The sequence below is a fragment of the Taudactylus pleione genome, unplaced genomic scaffold (genome assembly GCF_031769625.1).
Source record: "Taudactylus pleione unplaced genomic scaffold, aTauple2 ptg000129l, whole genome shotgun sequence".
In the NCBI taxonomy this organism is placed as follows: domain Eukaryota; kingdom Metazoa; phylum Chordata; class Amphibia; order Anura; family Myobatrachidae; genus Taudactylus; species Taudactylus pleione.
The window spans coordinates 14,737,567-14,763,900 of NW_028284531.1; positions in this window are offsets into that span (position 1 = coordinate 14,737,567).

Sequence of the window (26,334 nt, forward strand, 5' to 3'; positions counted from 1 at the left end):
TTCCCCAAACAGCTAAGTACGCAAATAACTCAACTTAACACACCTACTGTATACACCACCTGGTGGGGCATCACAATAGGAGCCCGGGGAGAACATTACATTTCATGACATTCATGTTCATGTTCATGTTGACATTCATGCCAAGAAAAATGCTGCCGGATCACCTGTCCAATTCCTTGTGAAGGGAGCAGAGTAGGGCTTGTGATTGAGGAAAAACAAATCACTAAGATGCCAGGTAAGGAAATGCCCAGGAATTTAAAATAGGATTTGTGCCAATTAAATGGGAAGAAGGTACTAAGCGCAGACACAGTATCTACCGATGCGGTGACATTGAAGGCGATGAACTTGCCATGGTTTAAAATTTGAAAGAAAGCTGAATTTTTATTAATTCTCGCATTAAGTTGGGGAGGGACATAACAGGGTTCGTAATCACTGCCAGTAAGTCCATCTGAAGGTCAATAATACTCAGAGTGGCTTGAATCGCCCTAGCCAGGGCTTCCATGCAAAGGACAAAGACCAATGAGAGAGAAAGCAGCCCTGACGCATGCCATTCATAATTTGGACAGGGTCCAGTAGAAACTCATTTACCTGGGTCTGCACGGAGGTAGCCCTATATAAAGACAAGTTCATAGTAAGGAAAGCAGCGTCCAAACCCAAGCGTCTCAACACCTTGGTCATAAAACTCCAATCTATCTGATCAAAACCTTTTCCGTGTCGGTAGAGAGAAATATAATCTGTGTAACAGTGGAAACCACGTAATGTATTAAATCAATGACGTTGGTGGTATTGCTATTAGCGTCTCTGCCCGGGACAAAGCCCACTTAGTCAGAGTGAATGAGAGTCAGAAGAAGTGGCTTGAGACGGATGGCTATGAGCTTTGTGTATAACTTAACATCTACATTTAGAAGAGATATGGTTTGATAACTCACGGGTAGTGTCACGCCCTTACCCTCCTTAGATCTAACCGTAATAAAAAAAGATGTTAGCCTATAATAATAGAAGGAAAAGCTTATCCTGAAAGGCCTTATAATAAAAAGACATAGTAAATCCATCTGGGCCTGGGCTTTTATCAGAAGGGCATTAGACAATTCTACTTCCGCAAACGGAGAGTCCAGAGCCTGTGCCTCCTCCTCGGGGAGAGTAGGGAAAGCTATATCCTCCATTTATTTCCTGATCTTTAAGTCCCGGACTGCTAAATCTGAACCCAAACAAGTCAGGGTCATAATTTACAACTCAGAGTAGAAAGCCTTAAAGATCGAAGCAAACCCCCTATCCGTGTAACAGAGGTTAACTGCTGGATCCTTAATACGTTGTAGATAAGTCAAGAACCTCTGGTCTCTAAGTGCTCTTGCCAGCATGTTTTTTTCTCCCAGCAATAGTACTTATAGTAGCATCGCCTGAAGGTTCTCTTAAGCCCGTCATTTAAAGACTGTTTAGATCAGACCTAGCTTTTTGAAGCTCCATTAGTGTATCAGAAGCCAGATTATGTTTATGTGTTACTTCCAACATACAAATTTTAGACAACAGGACATCCCTACATGCGTTTTTATGTTTTTTGAGGAATTAACCTAATTGAATGCACTTACCCCAAATTACACATTTATGGGCCTCCCACACTGAGACAGGGGAAACATCATTTGTGACCTAATGGACTATATAGTTTCTCAGAGCCCCCTCAATATGAGCCTTACAGTAAGAATCCCAAAGGAACTGTTTGTTACATTTCCAATGCCACTGATATGGTGGCGGATTATGTAGGTCAGGGAGATGGGGGCATGATCAGACCCAGTAATCTGCCCAATAGTAGCGTTTACCAGGAGATCATAATAAATATTGGCTAACACAGAAATAATCAATATGGGAGTAGGAAACATGTGGAGGAGAGTAAAAAGTATAGTCCCTCTCTGCTGGATGTGAGAGCCTCCAGGTATCCACTAGCTGAAAATCATGCAAGGTCACTCTAAATTTCTTAGATTGTCTGGCTGCAGTGGATGGTGCAATATAATTATTTTTGTTTATTGCAGTGCAGCACGCATGATGTTATGGAGACACACTGTGGGGACTGTGGCTGGAGAGACACTGTAGGGGGTGGGTACACACTGAGGACTGAGGATACATTCTGTGGCTGGAGAGACACTGTGGGGGCTGGAGGAACACTATGGGGGCTGGAGGAACATTGTGGAGGCTGGAGGAACACTGGAGACTTGAGGGGAAATGGTGGGGCCAAGAGAGACAGTGGGGTCTGGGTCTGGAGAGACACTGTGGGGGCTGGAGGGACAGTGTGAGGTCTGGAGAGACTTTGTGGGAGCTGAAGAGACACTGTGGGGCTGGGACTGGAGAGACACTGTAAATCTAGGGCTGGAGAGACACTGTGGGGCTGGGGCTGAAAAGACACTGCAGGGGCTGGAGGGACACTGTGGTGTAACCAGTCTGAGGCCAAAAGTGCCAATGATGACCATCCACTGATCCCAGTGGAGGTCATCCTGGTTAAGCACGTTCCTTTTTTGCAGGAGCCAAAAGGGGTCTACGCTTGCGTCCAACCTGTGGTCCAGGACCGTCAACCAGGGCGGCTTGAATGTGAGAAACGAGTGGTGTGAGGTAAGTGCACAACTACACCTGCACTGCAGTAGGACGCATACAGCCACTGCTCACATGAGTTGCAGATGATTAACAATGCTGATGGGGATTCCCTGGACTCATAATGAAGTTTGTTAGGTGTTGAGAGCATAACTGAACTGTATGGGGCACAGATTACCTGTGTATGTTTATAATGGTTCAGATCACTACTCCTTATTTACAATTCCTATAATGGTGACTGGATCGAGGGAGAGGTTGAATGTAATTAAAACTGGGACCTGTCTGACTAATATTGGACTATAAGTTGGAACTGTTATATTTGAGCAAAAGTTTACTTTGGTCTGTTTATGAACATTATTAATCCAAAACCATATTAACTAGTTCAGAAATTTATTTATTGATAAAATATCAATAAACTTTGTATTTATATGTAATAAATGTTTGATATATTTACAGTTATGATACAAATGCAAGATTAACATTTCTATTTATTTTAGCATTATTTTATTCATTGGTGAATGATAGTTTTACATTCTGTTATCTTTTAGAGTAATTGAAATTATTTATTCAAATGCTGTCATTCTATTTTATTTTGTTCTCCATTTTCCATTTTGGTTTATCTGCAATATTTATTTTCATTATAAATACCACATTTTAAAGTGAAACCCTGAACCATTTTCTATTTTACTGTGTATTTTGTGCCTCACTATTATGTATTTTATTATATTGTAAATGGGTTTTGACCCCGGTGAGGCAGCAAATGTTATCTTCTTTATATATACCCTAGGAAGCCCTTATCATTTATAGATATTTATTGCCTTTAAAAAATCAATGCTAATGAATTATTTGTATGATAAAAATATATAATATAATAAAATAGACTCTATGTTACATTAGAAAAAAAATCAGAGCATAGCTTTATTGTATTATATATATATATATATATATATATATATACACTGTAACTGTTTATATTCTACAGCACTGAATCACAATCCAATTGATATAACATTGCTCACTTGATAGAAGAGCTTATCCTATACGAGACCTGCCAGAGACTGATATTATTGAAGACTCACACATTGTTTTATTTTGAGTAGTAAGGGATCTGAACAGAAAACTGCTAAATCTTAGATACACATGATAAATTGCTTTGGATTAAAGATTTAAATTGGTGTTGTAAGCAAATCTCTTTATACATAAGCCTAATATAGACTACTGTAAGACTGCAACTGATGTCATTCATCACCAACAAACTACATAAAGTCACAACGAATTGGATTTACTAATCAAAGAAGTCTCTAGAGGTTGTACCAGAAACTGATCATTATCACAGTCTGGTGTACAGCACCGATTCTGTCTATTACTGATTTTTATTTCAGTAATTATCTGATATAGATCCAGGTAATGAATAGTTAGAGAACTTAAACAACACAGTAACTCACACTGACCAATGTAATTATTGAATAAAGTTCCATATTCAACTAAGTTAAGAAAATAAGAACTGTGCTGTTTATTGATGGTGGCTAATTCTTCAAACAGTATAGACAATAGTAGCAAACTACATATAGATTAGTTTAAGATTAATATGGGCATAGTTAATACCTTCTAATTGAAGGGTGTTAGAAAATAATTTACATTTTGAACCGAATGCATGCTTTTGACATAGAGGAGATTCCTGCTGCAAGAAGCTCAAACAGAATTATTTTTGAAACTGTATACAGTATGTGAAAATGTTGTATACCTTACACTTTCATGTTGTTGCCATCTGTGTGCTTATTTTTTGTCTGTAAAAAAGAAACAATCAGACCTTTACTTAGAAGAACATTTTTATCACCAGAATTAAATAAACACCAGTAGTCACAGAGGGTAAAACAATATAATATTGTTAAATTATTAAATTACATATTAGTTTTACCTACCATTTACTAACTAAACACAAATTTATTGCCATTACATATTTTTATAAATAAATAATTAAGCAAAGCATTATAATGTTACATGCACTGACATGTACAGTATAAATAAAACTTTTTAAGTTATTTATGTTTGCAAATTTTTACTGACAAACGTGCAAAATGTCAAAATGACAGTAAACCATACTAACATTTGTGGTTTGACCAAATAGGAGTCTTTCAACCTATTACCCAAAGACATTTTCAGGAAGCTCTCAGATTCCAGGTATCTTCTAGAAGGTGCTAGATAAATGAGAAGTAGAATCTGATTGGTTGCTATGGGCAACATCACTTTGAAATAGAACTCCAATCTTAGTAAATTTACCCATTGAAGAGGTATTGATGGATTGAGCCATCCTGCCCTCTGTGAGCTGTGGGCTGCAGCGCAATACTCAGAAACAGGAAACAGTGATCCCGGGAGGGTCAGAGGTTATAGAGGAGATGTCCAGTAGACGACAATCCCTTATAATACTCTCAGTTATGTAATTGGATCACTGGGCCAGATTCAGAAATGGACTGTCACGACCTGGCTCTGGGGATCTTCAGTCGGAGGACTGATGTCACGACCTAACCGCGAGATTCCAGTCCGGAGACTGGGAGTTCAAGAGACTAGGAGGGGAGGCAGCAGGAAAACACTAGAGGCTATTGGGAGTAACAGATACAAGGAACACTGGAGAGTATCTGAAGTGAATATCACTGAGAATGTCTCTGTAGATAGTTACGTAGAGAATAGTAGACAGAATGTAACTGGAGGTTGATAGACAGAGTGCCACTGAGGAATGTCACTGGAGGTTGTTGCACAGAGTATCACTGAGGAATGTCACTGGAGATTGGTACACAGGTTAGTACTGAAGTATCACAGATGATCATTATGCAGGTTTGTACTGAGTGAATTGCTGGTGATGATTACGCAGGTTTGTACTGAAGTATCACTAGTGATTAGTACGTAGGTTTCTACTGGAGGTATCACTGATGATCAGTACATGGGTTAGTACTGTGAGTATCGCTGGTGATCAGTATGCAGGTTTGTACCGAAGTATCACTGATGATCAGTACACAGGTTTCTACTGAGAGTATCGCTGGTGATCAGTACGTAGGTTTGTACCGAAGTATCACTGATAATCAGTACGCAGGTTTCTACTGAGAGTATCACTGGTGATCAGTACGTAGGTTTGTACCGAAGTATCACTGATAATCAGTACGCAGGTTTCTACTGAGAGTATCGCTGGTGATCAGTACGCAGGTTTATACTGAGAGTATCACTGGTGATTAATACTCAGTATAACACTGGAGATCCAGATGCAGGATAGAACTGGAGTATAACACGGGAGAGTCAGATGCTGAATAGCACTGAAGTATAACAGTAAGAGTTAGCACACAGAATAGTACTGAGTAATCACTGGAGTTTATCACAGGGGAACAGTACGCATATTAGCACACGGAGAGTACTGAAGTTAACGCTGGAGACCAGCATGCAGATAAGTGTTGAAGTTAATCACTGGAGATCAGCACAAAGATTAGTACTGGAAAAATCACTGGAGATTGCCACTGGAAGTAATTCAGCTTGGAGCCTGGAACGATGCTTAGCAGCAAGCAGCATCTAGGTGTAGTGAAAAGTTGTTCAGGCAACTTCCTGTTTCCTGGAGTCCTGCTTTATACCCTAAAGTAGCTGTCCATTGGAGGAGAAAGTCAGCAGAGAACTGACAAGGCTACCATTGGATAAGGATCCTATTAGGTGATATAGACAATATGGCTGTGCCCATGACCATCGCCGCAGGAACTCCGATATGGAAAATTGCGTGGAAGTCACCTGGGCCCCGGGGAGAATACTTAGCGTGTCACCCACCACCACACTTGATGTCTGACCGTGCTCGCTAGTCAGGGGATATTAACGCATTGGTAAGTAACAGCCGATCCCAGGCTGAATCCTGACATGGACCCAGTGCCGATATTATGCAGTTGAGTAATGTAAAAACCCTTATTATGCATGCAAGACCAAATGTAAGCTATGCTGATTGCAATTGCGCAATGAGTGAGTCGCTGCACTAGAGAAGGGGTTTGCGATCCCTGGGCGTATCATCGTGGAGACTAGGAGGTGACCTAAAGTGATTGGAAAAAGGGGCCATTTCATGGTCGTGTTATGGGAGTATCATGGGCATGTCCAACTGCGAGGAAACGGGGTGTGATAAAATTGTAATTCGTGTGCCTTGTTTCCTCCAGTATATACGTATGTACTTTCTAGCTCTGGTTGTTCCCTTCCCAGTTCCATACTCAGGTGGTCTGACATATTATGTGCATATCCTTATACTGGGTACACACTGGTAGATATTTTGGTCAATCAATTGATCAGCCAATATATTGTGCGTGCCGGCCAACATCGTTCACAGACATATTGCATTGGCAGATACCTGTATATTTGCTCATCGTGCTGTGTGTATGGGCGATCAGCCATCCACTCGTACAGTTGCTGCAGAGGTCGCAGGGAGGGGAGTGCGATGTGAACCCCGGCCAGCGGGACTAGGGCTGTCATCAGAAATTGTGGGGCCCGGGTCTGACAAACAGGCAGGGCCTCCCAATCCCCCCCTTTGCCTTTACTCAAAGCCTGATCAGTACACAAGATAGCGTAAACATCGGTAACATCGAGAACCATCGGATCCATTTGCATATTAGTGGTTGACCTGACCTGCCGCAGGATTTCGGCTGCTTACTGTGTAGAGCTTACGGTATGGCTGCGTAAATCACCGCAGAGCCTTAATTATGCACAACTCTATAACAGCATCTCAATGCACAGGCACGCCTGCGTCCGCCTGACCACCCTCCGTCACCACCCACAAACGGCACTTCCTATCAATGTTGGAAGGGGTATGCGTACACACTGCATATAGTCTGCATATGTTTACCCGATTGCACTGGCTAGTTCGCGAATGCACACACATGGGCAGTACGGAAACATCGGCCAAGTGCGTGCGTTCTCTCCTGTGCATTCCTTGCTGAATCAAGCCCTGTGTCCTTCGTGCATGCATATTTTTTGTTCTGCATTTTGATTGGTCACTTCCTGCATCTGTGCTAGGATTGTTAAGTGTTAAGGGTAGTGCATTACACCTAGCTGTAGTTTTTTGGCTGCGCAGCAAATGACCAGTTAGTTGTTCATTAGGTCATTGCGCCAGTTTGCTAGTGTGGATAGAAGAACAAGCAACTTGTTAGCTAGTATAGGAAAGTCATTGTGAGAGAGCTGTGTAACTCTGCAGGTGGGCTCCAATCAATGAGACCAGTGGTACTTCCAGGATTTCACTCCTAAATAGGTCAGAGTTGTGTGTCCCTCTGCTATGGCCCTTGCACTCATGCTAGAAAGGTGTCTGTGGGGAACTCTTTCCTGCTATAGACTGAGGGAATGATTCAGAGCCGGACGCAAGCGCTCGCTCGTTCAGAAAAAGGGGGTGGCTATTCAAATGAACCGTTCGCTCTTTGCGGTCTCTTCACGCCTCCATGTCTGAACGAGTGAACAAAACTTGCGGACGTTTATTTGAAAAATACGCCCCCTGGCCGCTCGCATCATACGTCATGTCCGCTATTTATTAGATTAATCGAGTACATCGATCAGCGTATGAACTGCTCGCTATTCTTGTGGTTGGTTTTTCCTACCACTATATTGCGAGCAGTTTTTGAATATAAAACAACCAGGTGACGTGGTCAATGACGCTGCTGTTTTAATTATGCACACCCATAAAACGCCCGTTTTGACCTTTAAGCACGCCTGCGTTCTTAATTCCACTCCCCGTTTTCAAGCACCTTCCCCTGTTACCACCCACATATGCCTCATCCTGTCACTCAAAGTAGCAGGCATTCGCTATATAGCGGACAAACGTTTTTTCGGCCGCACTGACTGGTTCGCGTATGCGTATTATAAACCGTACGCATGCGCAGAAGTGCGAACATCGCTCGGAATGAGCGTACTGCCGCTTACGAGCGGCTCTGAATCAGGCCCTGAGTGTCCCACCAAATGGGTATAATAGCACCATTTTAAGGCTTCTCTCCCTTCTCCCAAGACCAAACTTTACCACTCTGAGACTGCAGTTCCTCAACCCTCTGTTTTCTCTTTCAGGTACCTGGTTCCTGTTTGCCGTTCTGAGATGCGTGTCAGGTCACAGGTCAGTCATCTGATTCTGGTGCATTAACTACAAGGCAGCAGTTTCTTTAACCTGTGATCTAATCCTCTACATCTGTGAGGTGATGTGCAATACGAGTGAGGTCTGTTTGATTCAACCTTTACATTCAGAGTAATCTGGTCTGCCATTACTGACAAATCTCCCAAATAAAAGTATATTCTTTTCAAATGGTCAATACCTCTGTGTAGGAATTAACCACTGCTATTCCTATTCTGATAATGCTGCAGCTCAATGAGGCGACCCAGCCGCCACCTTAGATTTTTATTGTGAATGATGAATATTCTCTCCTGGGATAATAACATATAAAGAGGGACCATGATTGCACATGTGTGAATTCTTTATTCTACTTTCAGTTGTAATTCCAAGACATACCTTAACATATTCATGCAAACTAGCCAGTAATAAACACTCCTGATTGGCTAAACACATTTTTTTCCCCAGACATGGCCCTGTGTTCTGAGATCCAGAGACAAAGCTTCTATGGATCAATAGCTTATTTCTATGCAGTGTCCCAATGGTCATTTTCACGGCCAAGATGAGGTTATTAGTTTCGTGACAAGAGAACAGAGAGCTACTAAGGAGGTGGGTGTAACAAGCTGCATCAGCCTTACACCTCAGATTACCAATTGATTTTTGTTATAGCCAAACTGAATCCTTCTAAAAAAAAAAAGCCCTAAAGGTATATTATCATACTGCAAATGATAGATGGATTAACTATGTTTAAATAACAAGAGACATGTTTCCATTCAGGATATTCTGGGGTGTGTGGAATACTTGATGAATGATTGGTAACAATTATGTTATCTCATATTCATATAACAGTCAGTGGAGCCCACCATCCCATTTATATTGGGGAGATTCACAATAAACAAGACATAAAGGGGTCTATGTACTAAGCAGTGATAAGTGACAGAGTGAAAAGTGATAAGTCTGTGATAAGTGCCAGCCAATCAGCTCCCAACTGCAATTTTTCAAACACAGCCTGTGAGATGACAGTTGGAAGCTGATTGGCTGGCACTTATCACTTACTTATCACTTTTCACTCTGTCACTTATCACTGTTTAGTACATAGACTCCACAAACACGCACACCTCCTTTCACACTCATTGTGCAAAGTGAACATACATTTCAGCACATCTACAAAGTGCATTAGTGTTTCTGATCACATGACTAATCTGAGATGGGGGGAGGGGTAACTCCATTGTTTGTCCTACCTTTGCGCAACACATGTGTTTAGGGTCTGAGTAATATATAAACACTTACGTAATCAAAGTAACCTGCAACTATGGAGAAGTCTCTGTAACATTACCTGTAGGTCACAAGTCAGTAAGAGGTCTTTTACAAAAGAGCTAACATGCACCTTGTCCCACTGTACAAATGCTCTCTGATCCATATGTCCAAATATTTTACATGATAAAATTGGTTACATCAGTGGGGGGTGTAACATTTTGCATCATCTAGTGGCAGGAGCTGCATGGATTGGAGATAAATGATGGCTAGGGGCATGAATGAACTTGGTTATTCATCCACGGCCGGAACATTTAATGATGTAGCCCGCTGTACATTGCCGTTGTCACATTGAGATATGAGGAACATATAATGATGAGAAATAAATAATATAATAACTTGCAGTTAGACCTCCCACAGAAGACTGGCGGCTTATAATATAACATCTATTAACCTATTTAGATTTCAAAATTCACAAACTGATGGAACAGGTCAGGGAGACACAACCAGCTTCACACAATCTCGTTCTTCATCAAGGAGTAAATAAAACAAGGACAAGAGAAAACATGTGCACATGCAAAGAGCAGAGATGACATGCATATGTTAATAGAAAGGAGAGAGTGGAGCTATCGGTTATTCATTTGTTACATTTTTCAGCTTTTCTATATAAATTGTATTGCTAGCCCATTGGAATAACCATACACCAAATTCATTTCATCCTTATTGCCATCCACACAGCTTTACACTTACAATTCAAATTAACATGGGCACAAGCAGGTGCGAAATCCAACTAACTTGCTCTGTGCAGAATGTGGAGGCAAATCCCGTCGCAACTGTTTCTTTGTATGCAGCGGCTGTGCGAAAATATGCAAATGTCACAGGTTTCCTTGTGTATAAGTACGGAACCATTGGATGCACATCGGCCGATCATCGGACTTCTGAGTAAGCCGATGGTCATGCAGAATGGCCGTTGGAACTAAGACGCCGAAGCCTTAACAACTGCGTATGGGATCGCAGTCACAGGCTGAGACACACTCCAAAAATGGTCGCGATAGGTCTGCGTTTGAGTCGCCACCCCGTTACCACCCACAAATGATCCCTGCAAATAAATCTTCTCTGCGTCCACCTTCGCAAGACCATCGTAACTCATACGCAGTGCAACTCTGATGCATTTGCGGTAAAAAAAACCATCAGCCATTTGTGAAAACAACTGCACTGCATCCATCTCTGAATCAAGCCCAGAATTTCTGTGGCACCAAGTGACGTAGGTGCCGGGAGGGAAGGTTAGGTTTAGGCACTAGAGGGGGGAGGTTAGGGTTAGACACTGGGAAGGGAGGGTTAGGATTAGCATGCGGGGAGGAGGAGGTTATTTTTAGGCACTTAGGGGGGGAGGTTAGGTTTAGGCACCGGGGGGGGGGTGTTAGGTTTAGGGTGCGGGGAGGGGGAGGTTAGGTTTAGGCATTAGATGGGGGAGGTTAGGTTTTGGTACTAGGGGGGAGGTAAGGTTTAGACACCAGGGAGGGGGTATTAGGTTTAGGGTGCGGGGAGGGAAGGTTAGGTTTAGGCACTAGAGGGGGGAGGTTAGGGTTAGGCACCGGGGAGGTAGGGTTAGGATTAGCGTGCAGGGAGGAGGAGGTTAGGTTTAGGCACTAGGGGGGGGAGATTAGGTTTAGGCACCGGGGGTGGGGTGTCGGTGTTCAGGCTGTCGGGATGCCGCTGTCGGGATATCATACCTAACCTCTTATATAAGATCCATTGTTTCACTATGCAGGGGAAAACGTTCTCTCAAAATGAATAAAGTTTGTTAGTTTTATTTTCAAAACATTTGCTAGAGGCAAATTGAAGTCAGAGAAACAGTTGTGCTGGATGTTGCACTAGCGCTCTCGTGTGGAATCAGACCTGAATTACCAGCACAATACGGTTCATAAATGATATAAATACTGTAGATGTAGTTTATCTTTGCACTAAACAGCTTGAGTTAAGTTTTGCTTTTATATTTTTGTGAACTTTATGGCGTTATTACGCCAGCTGACTTACATAGATTGTGTGAATTCTATTCTACTGTTCTGGATGTTGTAGTTAGAACCATGGCTGGTGGCTGCCAATCAGAGGTGGCGTGGATGTACAGAAGCACATGTTCAGCACCACACAACTGAACCTAAGGATTCGCAGGTAAGAACAAATTTCCTTTAATAAACTTCAGGGCTTTCTCTCCCTGCACAGGGTTACCATAGGCGATAACACTGATATTACCAGTGGTGGCCCCTGCCGGTGATAAGACTGCCTTTGCTTAGAGGAGCAAGTAACATGACAGTACTTGTACCACCGCAATACCTAAAAATATTTTGTTTACAATAATGATTTATTATTTACAGGTTTTTAAAATGATCTTTATTGTCATGTGGAGAGCTCTGAGTGTCAGAGTACTGAGGAGCAAATAAAGGGCATGTGTTGTACGGTGAAGGGGAATAATACGATGCGCCTTCTCTGGTCATCGGGGCTTCACACTACAACTTTGTACCAACCAGGTCATTTGGGGTGTGGGGTGGTGGAATCAAAGTGGGCTCCCTGCATATTTCATTTGTATTGGGTCCCACAATTTCTGATGACAGTCCTGGTGGGTGCACCCATACAGATTTCTGTGATTCTGCTACTTACACCTGCCTGGGACGAGGCAAGACTATGGCGATCTATCACAGGCAAAGTACAGTAAGGGCATGTTCATGCAATTACAAACACATGCACACTGAGAAAAACATGCATGTATGTCTGAAAAAACCATGTTGTTTGTGGGTGATCAGGGGCAAGTGCAAAACGTAGATGATGACAATCTCCAGCACTAGCAAACTGAGAGATTTTTGTAGTTTCAAGGATGTCTAATAAAGAAAGAGGGTCTCATTCAGACACGCTCGCAAGCGCCTATGCGCTCGCAAGCGGGTCGATGTTCAGGCCCTGCACACGCGCAGTGGCCGCACTGCGCGTGCGCAAGCCCTGAATTTCTCTCTCCCTCCAGGCTCACAACAAAAGGGGCGGCTCTCGATGGTGATCAACAGCTCGCCCCGTTTTGTAGATGAGGCGGGGGGGTGGCAACACAAACGGAGGCGTTCCCAACAGAACGCAAGGCGTTTGTGGGTGGCCACACTGACATCACTCATGATGTCAGTGGTGAGCTTCCGGCTCTAATAGAGCCGAAAGCTCACTGGGGCTTGCGGTAGACGAGACCCTACCACAAGGGTCTCGTCGCAAGCCCTGATGGTCGCGATGGTCTTGACCATCGCGACCATCAACCAGGCCGCTCGCTAAAGCTGTGGGTGGTCACCTACACCCTAGCGAGCGGCCAGGAGGCCAGCTCTAAACATAGAAGCGGCCACCCTCATTCAGAGCGAGCACTCACATTTTACGAGCGGCTCTGAATGAGATTCAGAGTCTGTTAGACAATGTAAATGTATATAAATAAGGAAAGTAGTCTTTTTCAGCGGGGTGCACATTAATCTTGTCATACAGAAATCTTAACTTCTATTTCTTATTGTTTTTAGACATCAAATATCCATGGAAATACATAAAAAACAAGCAAAATAAAACGGAATAGTAAAGTGAAGAAATTTTAAAATGCAGGCTGTGCAAAGTCACAAATCCTTGTTTTGACCATATTTATACAATGATATCTCTTCTAGTGATGTGCGGTAAGGTGAGGCAGAACCTTTCCTGTCATACTTAGATATACTCCAGAGTTATGATTATAAAAATGTAATAAAATATTAAAGAAAATATTATAAATATCTTTTTTTGTATTATTCTAATATAGTCAATACTCTGGAGTAAAATGTGTATGGCAGGTGAGGCACTGCCTCCCCAGTCTACCTTTTCCCCATCCCTGATCAAAACACACCAAATTTCCAGCACTATATACTGCTGCACCTTTGTATAATGCCCACATGAACCCTTGAGTTCATACAATATATGTACCTGTAAATCTGGCTCTGATACTAGCCAGTGCCTCCCCAGTCATTTACCTCACCACACATAACTGATCTCCTCTGTATATCAACATTATTTTTAATTCAAGTTTCCAGTATTGGGCTTATCATGGCTGCAGTGTAATGCCCTAAATGCTTCAGTAAAGCTCCCACGTTAGTTTCTACAAGTTATCACAGATAATACTGTATGTTGGCTATTTTACCCTATAATTGTGATATATTCTTGTAGCTCTAGAACTATTTACCTGGCTTACGATTGAGCTTGTGAACAACTAATTCATTAAACATTCAGCTATATACTGTATAGCTCTCTTTATGTTGTGTTCTTCTTATTACACCATCATAACATTCAGAACTCAGGGCCTGATTCAGAGGCGCACGCTATTTGCGTGCGCTCACTCTGAATCATGGCGTCCCTATTTTTTTTTGACCGACCTCCAAGTGTGTGCGTGCGGCCTGGCGATGGTCGCGATTATCGCGACCATCGGGCTTGCGAGGAGACCTTGTGGTAGGGTGTCAGGTCTCGCAAGCCTGAGTGGACATCCTGCTCTAATAGAGCAGAAAGTCCACTACTGATATCACTAGTGATGTCAGTAGGGCCGTCCACAAACGCCAGGCGTTCCTTCAGGAATGCCTCCATTTGTGCAGCCACCCCCCCTCCCCGCCTACAAAACGGGCCGAGCTGTCGATCAACATCGACAGCCGCCCCGTATTGTAGCGAACCCAGGAGTGAGTGATTTCTCACTCGCTCCGGGGCTCGCGCGTGCGCAATGGCCCACCATCGACTCGCTTGCAGGTCTGAATCAACGCATTCCGGAGCATATGAGAAATGCGGTCAAACCCTAATTTTGGGGTTTTGACCGCATTTCTCAGGTTGCTGCATTCTGCCCATAGTGAGAGTAGAGTAATGTGTATCAAGGGGTAACAAGACAATGACAACTCAAGTGATAAGAATTGACCTGAATGCAAAGAGAACAAATGCTGAAAACAATGCAAAGAAGGAAAGTGTCACAAGCCGCTGCGCTGCCAATGCTGTGCGGGGTGAACACCGGACAAGCGCTCGCTGAAGTCTCCTCCTTCCTCCTGTTAGGATCAGTGGTTAGCAGCATATTGTTGCAGGTCCAGTCTTGGTTGCTGCTGAGCCTCTGCATTAATTACTGCCTGTCTGTGTGCACTATCAGGTGCACACTGACTGATTCTCCTGTCTGAATACAGCCTAGGTGCTCAATAATTTGTCATTAGGGAAACTTGCTCTGGTTGGGGCCTGTTCCTGTTATATTCCATCCAGCCCTTCTACTCCTTGCTGGTGATAGAGTTTCTCCTACTTACGGTTGTTCCAGTCTCCTGTTTTCCAGTCGAGTTCCAGAGCCAGTCTACTGTGTTTATCTACTGCCGTTTGTCCCATCTAGGCGGCGCAGTCTGCATTCCACCTGCTCGTGCTGCTTGTGTCATCTAGGTGGCACAGTGCGCTTTCTCCACCTGAAGCGCCAGTCTGTGTCCAGCGCCAGTGTCAACCCGGCGACATTGGCCGCTACTCAGTGGTTCAAGTGCGCACTCCAGCGCACTGTCGCCAGCGTCATCCCGGCAACACTGGTAGCGACTCAGCGGTCCAAGTGCACACTCCAACGTCATCCCGGCGACGCTGATAGCGACTCAGCATCCTCACTGCGCAATCCAGCCCACCGTCGCCAGTGTCATCTTCAGCATCCTCCTGCCAAGTCATTCTGCCCTCAAGGCAGTAACCAGCCCAGAGGCTGCTACCGGCCCAAAGGCCACATCACAACTCATAGGCCCAGAGGCTTCAACCAGCCCAAAGGCTGCTACCGGCCCAAAGGCCGCATCACTACTTTCAGGCCCTCGGGCCTCAACCAGCCCGGAGGCTGTTACCGGCCAAAGGCCGTATTTCATCTCATAGGCCCTCAGGCCTCAACTAGCCCAGGGGCTGCAACAGGCCCCGGAGGCCACATCACAATTATACTGCCGCATCTTGCCAAGATATTCCAACCCTCAAGGCTGTGCAGGACTTTTCCCGACTAGTGACTCTGAGCCCTTAACACAGGGGTGGGGAACCTTTTTTCTGTGGAGGGCCATTCTGATATATATAACATTATTTGCGGGACTAGAGCAGACCACGCCCCCTCCATGTGATGTCATACGGGGGTGGGGACACAATTGCCGGTGATACAGCAATGCCCGGAGCATCCTGAGGATGCTCTCAGGAGCTGTAAGGGCAGTGGTGTGACTATCTGAAGCATCCTGCATCCTAAAGATGTTCTAGGTGCCGCTGCTGCATAGATTCTGGCTGCAGGGTGCCATTCCAGGCACCCTCCTAGCCAGATTAGGGTAGCAGAAAAAAGCTCAGAGGGCCAGACCAATTAATTCCGCGGGCCTTATACGGCCCCCGGGCGTGAGCTTCCCCATCCGTGCCTTAACAGAAAGTAAGAGATGTAACAGCACGCCATGTTAAGCAGTGGTAAAATAGCAATGGTGAGATGCAATGACAGTGAGGGCAAAACTATAATACTATAATAAGCAATGATTAAATAGCAATAGAAAAATAGCTATGGTGACATGAAAAAACAGATTCATTAACAGTGGAAGTGCTGGTAAATATGACAATAGCAAAATTGTAATATGGAGAGAGAGATCTGAGAAATAAATGAAAGGATCAATAGAAGGAGAATACAGAATAAGGGAAAATAGAGTCCAGGGAGGTCCAGAGGATGGATTTTGTTGTGTAGGTCCAGATGACAAGGTATTGAAGCAGGTGAAATAAGCCATGGGCCAATGGCAACAGATTTTTCGGCAAGACAAACTATATTGGAAGCCTGGTGCAGTGGAGAGGGGTACAGAGCAGAATTTAAGCTCAGTGAAAGAGAGAGAGAGGGAGATATCCAGCAGAGGTTGAGTTTATGGATGAGGCATCAGAACTGTAGGGCATTTAATTAGTCAGTGGGAAGGCACTGGCTAGTCAGGCACCCCCCGGGAGGGTTAGGTTTAGGGTACGGGGAGGGGGGTTAGGTTTAGGCACCCCTGGGGGGAGGTTAGGGTTAGGCACTAGGGGGGAGGTTAGAGTTAGGCACCCCTAAGGGAGGGTTAGGAGGTGGAAAGGGGTACAGATAGCCTACTTACCTCCGCTGACAGAGAATCTTCACCCATCGGGCTGTTGGCGACGGGATTTCAACCGTCGGGTGAGGCCGGTGGTCATACATACCAGTTGTGTGCCTGGACCCCATTCTCCTTTTGTGATGTGTGACCGAAGCCCACAACCCTACAGGTTCCTTCAAATTGCAATGTGGAGGAGATCTCTGGTATCCACAACAGATCCCACCACTGCTGCTCCATGTGAGGAGGAGAGGTAAAGCGAACAGGGGAAGAATGGGGATGAGCAAGAAGGGAGAGGAAGACCAAGAGGTGAATCATACAGATCACCAGAAGGAGGAGTATATCCTGTCCTGACTGGCTGTGTCTGTTGTCTTTCAACCTAGGCATGCTGCTCTAGACTGACCAAAAGGAAGCTGAGCTATTCAAGACAGGGGGCTGATCACGGCTATAACCAGGAGTACATTTAATACAATTTAAGGTCTGGTGTAGAGCCCCCTGACTGATGGACCCATGTGTACTGCACACCATGCCTCCATGTTGGATATGCAACAGCCATAGAGAGTTCTGAAAGTGGTTCATTGTGTTACAATGTCTCTTAATTTCCATGTCACACATTTTAGGATATACGTATGTTGCAGTTATTCAAAGATTATTGCTTTATTGCTATATTATCTGGAGTATCCCTGTTCTAAGCCTATTAGAAAATGTGTACACTGTATTTGTAGTAAAAGTATTTTACAATATTATATACAAACAGGACACCTAGACTTGCTGTTGCTTTGATACTCACCATGCAAATATTTCTTGTAAATACACATTGCTACTGTGTCAGCAGTGAGGTCACATCTCTGCCCACTGACTTGATTGAACAGCTTGAATTTGCTGCCTACACGCTCCAGCGGGAAGCTAGTCAGAGGAAAAAATGTACCGCAAAGGTGAAGTCACCTGAGTGGGCACGACAAAATCTAACAGCTTTCTAATAAGGCTGCAGTATGCTATGACAATAACACTGCTGCAATGGGTTTTATTCTTACATTCCATATGAATCATGGGATTAGCCATCAAGATACAAAACATTATTCCAAATTGCAAGTGTATATTCCTGCTAGCCAAGTATAAAGGAGAATAAGATACGTGATGTTGCCCATAGCAACCACCTGGGGCATACTTGGGGACGCCCCCCAGAGTCAAGTTCGCTAGTTTTTATCTTTGTCCCCCAACATTTTTTTTTTTCGACCCCAAATTCAAAGTGACTTTTTGGGGTGTCCTTAAGTGTTCTTTTTTAAAATTTTTGACACAGTTTACCTTTGGAGGACTGTCTGAAGGCTGCAACGTTGCACCCAAAGCCCCAATTCTGCACTTTTTTCCGCCTGCTATTAATAGGCGAATCTTTTTCGACTATTACATTGCATTGACTTTCCGCCTAGGCGGAAAGTCTTTCAAATTGAATACGGCGATACTTTTCCACCTGGCGAAATGACGTCATTGGCGAAACTTTTCCGCTAAAAACACGCAAAAACGGCTATTCGCTCCAAATTGAATACGGCCCATAGTATGTTCATCACTAACTAACTGTGTGTGTGTGTGTGTGTGGGGATATTTGCGATTAGTCTGTAAAGGATTGATAAGAGTTGTCCTGTGCGGTTTGAAGACATCCACTTTTATGACCTAGGAATCCTGCACATGCGTGGCCATCGTCCAGTGCATGCACCAGCCGAGGGGAACCTTGGGAGGGATCCTATTGAAAACTGCAGTTTTCTGAGTTTTGAACACTTTTTGCCATCAGTCCATCCTGCCCATAGAAAGAAATACAAATTATAGAGATACTTAGGGCTCTATTTACTACAATCCGCATATTGAATGCGGATTGTAGTGTGATATTACCAAGTGAATTCGCATTGCGAATTCAGGCAATATCACAGGGATTTACTATAAATCCCTTGCAGGGACAGAGCTTGCGATAAAGCTCTGTCCCTGCGGATCCCATCCGCACTCTAGTCACTGTATTTTCGGAAAAAATACCACGACTAAGAGCCCGCGCATGCGCCGACCCACCATCGCTGCTACCCCCCACCGACGCTAAGCCCCGCCCCCCGCGATCCCCCCTCCCCCCCGCAACGCCCCCTTCCTTCATTACACTTACCTGCATCCTCCTGGCCTCCGGTGATCTTCTCCGGGCTTCCCGTTCAGGTGATCTCCCATACTGCACTGGGACCCGATCACCTGATGACCGGGCAGCAGGGCACTATGGGAGACCATCTGACCGGAGAGGAGCCATCATCGGAGGCCCGATCACTGGTCCCTGGATTCAGGTAAGTAAAAAAAAAAATGTTTCCATTTTTTTTCTCTTTTTTTTACAGCAATCAGCTTGCAGTCTGCTTAGACCACATAGCTGATTACTGGTACCGGCTCCCGCCTCTGCTCTCCCTGTTAAAGCACAGTGGGAGCCCGGTAACCGGGGGACACCCTGGATAACGCCACCGCCAGGTGGCGTTATTATCACAGGACTTCCCCAGGTATTTTTTTACAATTTATTTTTAGTAACTATGGTCGGATCACATTTTCCATTACAATTATGGGAAATGCGATCTGCTTTACTGAAAATAAGTGATACCTAGGGGTTGGAGTAGAATTTTACTAATTCTACTCCAATTGCCCTGTAATAACTACAGGTGAAACTAAAATAATGTGAAAACACCCTTTTTCACTTTATTTTAGAAAAAATAATTTTAATAAATAGAGCCCATAGACACATAATATACACTCAAAAACACACAGACATTCACATGGAAAGAGACCCAGGTAGAACAATGGCAGAGGGAAGAGCAAAAGCAAGTAGCTCCTTCTCCATCTGCTATGGGCAACATCTCTTTTAAAACTCACTTCTAAAAACTCTCACTTTAGTAAATTTACCCCTAGGCCTCCATCTGGAAAGCAACCTCAACGTTAAATCAACAGTATCCATGTTTAATAAACAGGCATCCCTCCCTGCTAAAAAGTATATAATTGAATTATTAGTATTCACATTTAATAAATAGGCATATTTCCTCTCCAGCAACCCAACTTTAAAAAATTAGTATTAGTATTCACAATTAATTGTAAGAAAGCAGTGTGCTCCTGCACTTTCTCCTCACTGCGTATACATGCTGGGCGTTAGGACCCAGAGTCTGCAGGAAAGTCTAACCTTCAACCTGACATGCTCCTTCACATGCGACGGATGAGACCGATCGATGTCTGTGGCTGCACGGCGCAGCATCTTCACCACAAGTCTGTACCCAGATCGGGATTACACTGATAGTGGTTAATTTAATGGGGGATTCAGGAAGGCGTGCGCCTATGTCATGTGGACGCACACGCACTTCATGTCTCCCCATATTCCGGTGATCTTAGCCGAATTAATACCCTCACAGAGGTTATACCATTAGAACAGCAATAGGGGACTAATATTTTCTTATGGCTAGTGCTTCTCCCTTTTTTTGTATTATTGGGAATCACATCTATACTTATTGCATACAATGATGGTTATGCCAGTTTCAGTATTTATATTGTACATAACGACAAATATTTCTAGTACGGCTTAGTTCTGTTCTTGATCCAATTCACAACCAGGCACCTATCTAATGCACAGCAGGGATCCATAATATTATCAGCCCCCCATATCTAGCTACATAGTGACTTGTGAACACAGTCTGACATGTTGTACTGATAATTGCATTATTGCAAATATACTTTCAATCTGTACTAGAGGTGTTCCCTTTTGTGCATGAGTGTCGAATTAAACAAAAACATCACAGCAGGTGAATCGCTTATTCCATACTATTTTAGGCCGAATATCTCAACCCTGTTTGTGTGATATTGGTCGTGGGGTATGTAGACCATATCAGCGCATAATCTACGTATTACTTATGATCAATTTTAAATATACTATATATGGTTAAAAAAATATTTTTTCTTGTGTTGTGTCACACATGCATTTAAATGGTTATATATATATGCTTCTAATTTACATTTGAGGTACTCCCTTACATACATGAGCACTTAATTAGTGTTTTCCATTAACACAAGTGACTATATTTTTAATTTACATTAGGGGTGCTTCCTTATGTGAATTATACTATACAGATTATACTAGCACAGCATATATGAATGTTTAATGATCAATACTGAAACGCTCTATACAGAGCTGAATTGTCATGTTTTCTCCTATGTTTTGTGATTCTCTGTGATTAGCTTAAACATCATGCAATATGGTTTTGGTTCAAATTAGCAAATGAGTCAACTTCTGAACGCAACAATAGAAGTTAGCAACACATCTATTAAGACCATATACAGCTTACTTATATTATCTAGATGTCGTATACCGTCAGTATGTTGTCCACGTTGTCTCTGTTAACTGAGGACAATCTCTAGTCAGTAGTTCTCTCATTGAGTGTCCAATGCGTACAGTATGACACCCAAAAGCAGAAATGAAATCTGAGTAACGTCCCTGTTATTCTGTTGTTTCTAAGGGTAAACTGCTCTCCGGTAATCTCTCACTCCTCACAAATAGCATGTTGCATAGGTGAGAAGCAGTAGAATGAGGAATAGCAGCACTATACCCTGACTTTCCTGATATTTTATGTTTATTATTAACTTATGAAACAAAACGATAGAGGGTCTAACTAGGCTAGGTCTAAGTGTTGAACAGGTTAGATACTACTATTGAGAGTCTTACAGAGAATGGGGGTTCCTATTCAACACTAGCCTTGTTTAAATGACAATAATAACAAGGACACTCTGTGTATAAATACTACATTTTCTATACAGTCGTGATGTATGTCTAATGTTTTGAATATTTTGCCCCAATTTGAATGGATTAACCTATTACGATGCTTTCACAGTGACATTATCCTGTTTTTTTGGCTTATTGCATCAATTTGTATATGTTATATTTTGTCTTAGATGTTTATTGTAATATTGTAATATTTGTGGGTCTTTGTTTGATGTTGTTCGTCTAGACATGATCTTTTCTCTTTCATTTTAATATGTTTATTAAAAGTTAAGATTTAATTATTTAATTATTTACCTACATAAGGAGTGCTCACCAAAACAGAGTTCTTTCTACTTTTTGTTCTTTGACAGCCCATTACTAACTCTAGTGAGCACCACCACTGCCAATATATATTCATACATTTCCCCTTATCATTTCAGGAACAGTGGTTAATATTACTTGTAATTAATTCATCCTTGCCTGTGCGTCGTCATTTCCCCTCTTCCCCTTTCCTTAACACTACTGTGTAGAAAGACATGGTGGGAGACAGTAGACCTCTGCTTAGGTCCATGTGAGAGAACTGATTATTACCTGATATAAAGCTGTTCCAGCATCCTGCACCACTACCCATTTGCAGCATACACTTGTGGTACCCCAGAATCTCTGGGTACCATATCAAGCAGGGTGACCTTAAGGGCTTGATAACAGTTATGTTAGTGTAATTGCAAGAAATATAAGGGGGTGAATGTATAGTAGAAATGTGTATATATATATATATATATATATAGATATATATATATGTATATATATAAATATTATATATATGTTTAGTAAATGGTTAAACAATTGTACTGTAAGTATGTCCGTTCAAAAGACAGTTGGAAAGAGCCATTGGAGGGAGAAGAAGGGAGAGTGCCATTACCAACCAGAGCTACGGGGGAGTGAAGAGACGGGCCGCGGACTGTGGATTGTGCTGATAGCGGTCAGCTGGCATTGCGGAAGCGATGCTTAGTACATCCTGCCCACTGTCTGTGTCGCGATCGACGGAAGAGGCGTGATTGGCTGTCAACCTCAGGCATCAGAGGCTGGACGGAGGGCGGAGCTCCTGCGGCCTTCCTGATAAAGATCGGCCCCTCTCTGATGCTGTCCAGCTCTGCAACTGGGGTCAGCAGCTAGCAATGACCTCATCACCAGTGGAGGCTGGACGGCATCCGATTATAAAAGACTACTGGGTGTTACCTTTTCCCTCCCCTGAGGCAGCAAAGTCCATCGTCTGGAGAGGTTGCTAATTCAATCCTCCGTTTAATCTTACATTACAGACTACATAGTATCCACCACACTGAGGCAGTAGACATCGCAGGGGGAGGTGAACAGTGCAGGTGGCAGCCATAGTAGCTATAACATAATTATCAGTTGCAGTATCAGACTCGGATCCACAGGATAAGCAGGAAATAAAGCACTGGGCAGCTGCCTTGGCTTAATTGACAGGAGTCAGCAGAGATAAGCCCTAAAATTCCTTACTGATGTACTATGGTTAGACTATTATAGAGACGCCCGTAATACCTTGCATTCCTGAGTATACATCGGGTAACATCGGCCCCTCATACACAATTACAGCAGGTCTGACCTTACTCAGAAATGGCTAACCTTGTTGCACAAAGTGAGTACTAAAGCTTGCGTATGTTGTCGCAGTGGCTAATTTATGCACGCCCATGCAATGGTGATCAAATGGACTGGCACGCCTGCGTTTCTCTTACCACTCCCCCATCACCACTCCCCAAACGCTGATGTCCCGTCCCTCTGTCTGCGATGGCTTTGTGTCTGTGTAGGTGAAAGCAAAGCGATCGCAATGCTAACTCGAGCACGTGCAAAGCGATGCCTACGTATATGCAGTACGCACCAACGAACGATCTGCGTACGCTGTTGCAGTTGCAATCTGTAAAGAATCAGGCCCCTAGTCAGAACAGTTTCTAATCCAGACTTCCCAGTCTTAATTAATTCAGCAGGAGTTATCATTTAAATCATCTCACTGACAGCCTACAGGGAGCACAGCGCACAGTGAGACCAGGACTCCATTGAATTCTTTAAATAGCTGTGAAAGTTACATTGTAGATTGCAGAGAGTGTCATTCTAGTAGCAGGATCCACAGTTACAGAAATACATTCTCTGCAGATACTTTTGCACAGTCAGGAGGACTGAATAGTGGAGTTTCATACGAAAGTCCCTTTAAACAATTTAACCGGTCAATGCAATAAACAGAGCTCACAAATTAAACTTAAAACAGGTAACTTAGACAGAGGGAGGAGCTTTATATCAGCATCTCCTATGTGCACCAGCTGTAAAGAACAAACTGAGGACCTGATTCAGACCCGCTCGCTAGAATGCGTTCGATCGCAGCTGGACGATTTTCGCGTTGTGCGCATGTGAACTAGTCCGAGCGATCGGGAAGCGTATGCTCGCCGAGCATAGACTGCCCAGCAAAGTGAGTGACAGGGGCTGGCCATTAAAAACGGGGGCGTGCAGGCAGGGGCGGATCTAGACACTTGCTTTAGGGGGGGCGGTGTGTGTTTGTATGTGTATGTGCCACCGCGTATGCGATCCGTCCAACATCATGGATCCCAATGGGACCCCTGGGAGTGAGGTACAACATGCGTCCTCAGGCTCCTCATTAATACAGTTTTAGTCACCTGTAGGAGGGGGACCTTGTGTGTCATATCAGGGACGGTTCTAGACCAAGTAGAGCCCAGGGTGAAAATTCCTTTGGTGCCCCACTTAAAAGGACTGTTTTTGTGTGTACTAAATAAAAACTCACCTTACCAATATGGTGGTTTCTCGGTAATGGGGAACGTCTGAAGAAATTGATCCTCCATGGGCAGGCAGTGTCCTCAATAAGTAGTCACTATTCACGTTGAAGATCACATGGTCCGGAAGATTCCTGTTTGTGTAGGAATATAATCAATGTCACCATCATACAACAGAAGTTCAACCAGAAATGTGCCCCCTGTGTCCCCTCCAGCCTCATGCCCCCTGTGTTCCCTCCAACCACGTCATTCCAGCCTCCAGCCCTCTGTGTACCATCCAGCCCCACATTATTCCAGCCTCCAGAACCCTGTCATTCCAACCTTCAGCCCAGTGTCCCCTCCAGCCCCCTCTCTTTCCAGCCGTCAGCCCCGTGTCCCCTCCAGCCCCATGTCATTCCGGCATCCACCTCTCTGTGTCCCCTCCAGTTCCCTGTCTTTCGTCTCCAGTCCTCCTGTCCCCTCCAGCCCCTCATCATTCCAGCCTTCAGGGGCACCTCTGTGTCCCCTCCAGCCTCCTGTCCCCTCCAGCCCCCTCTCTTTCCAGCCGTCAGCCCCGTGTCCCCTCCAGCCCCATGTCATTCCAGCATCCACCTCTCTGTGTCCCCTCCAGTTCCCTGTCATTCGTCTCCAGTCCTCCTGTCCCCTCCAGCCCCTCATCATTCTAGCCTTCAGCCCTCTGTGTCCCCCAGCCACTTGTCATTCCAGCCTCCTGTCCCCTCCAGCCCCTCATCATTCCAGCCTTCAGCCCTCTGTGTCCCCCAGCCACTTGTCATTCCAGCCTCCTGTCCCCTCATTCAGACTTCATCCCTGTGTACCTTCCAGCCACCTGTCATTCCAGCCTCCAGCCCCCCAAAATTCCAGCTTCCTGTCTCCCCTCCAGGCCTCTGTCATTCTGTCTCCCCTCCAGCCCCCTGTCATTTCAGCCTCCAGCCCCGAGTAACCTCAACATCAACCCGCTCCCCGGCCCCCTCCAATGTACATTAATTTCTGCAGCCGGACTGCTCCTTTTCCTACTAGTTCGGCGTCCTGCTGCTCCTACTCCTCCTGCTCCTCTGGCTCTTCCTCAGCACTTGACACATAGGCTACGTAGCATGTGCCCCCGTAGAGAGCCGACTGGGTTCATGGGGCGTGGCCTTATTGCGGGTCCGTGGCCATGCCCCCTTATGGAGGTAAAGAAGTAATAATTTTTTTTGTAGTTGTGTGTTACGGAGGGCGATCGCCCTGATCCCCCCCCCCCCCGTGGATCCGCCACTGAGTGCAGGTGTGAACGCAGGCATGCCTGAGTGTCTTAATGCCGTTTCAGAGGCGTGCATAATTAACAGGCAGCGTCATATGTCACCTGGTTGAATTTTACACTGAAGTGCTCGCAGTGCTTGTGGTAGGGTATAGTCAACCTCGAGCGCTGCGAATGTACCAATGGTTGCATACACTTCCTGGAGATGACATGCGCAAGTGGGCATCTTAAGACAGCCTGGTGGGCGTCTGCATACACAAAGCAATCGCATGCCAAGACATAGTGGGCGTGCATATGCCTTGCTGTGCGATTGCCTGTTTTGCCGTCACTAAGCCGAATTTGCATACACATCGAACGAGCATAAGCATCTAGCCAGTGGGTCTGAATTGAGTCCCGAATTCATTGTTGGTAGCGGGTAGCATGCATGCTATGGGACTCAGAAAACTGTATTCATTATAGGGGTGTTATCTTGCTTTGGGTTATTCATTTAGTATTATCTAAAAGTGTGTCTATGTATAACATGTTTAGTGTGTAATGTAAAT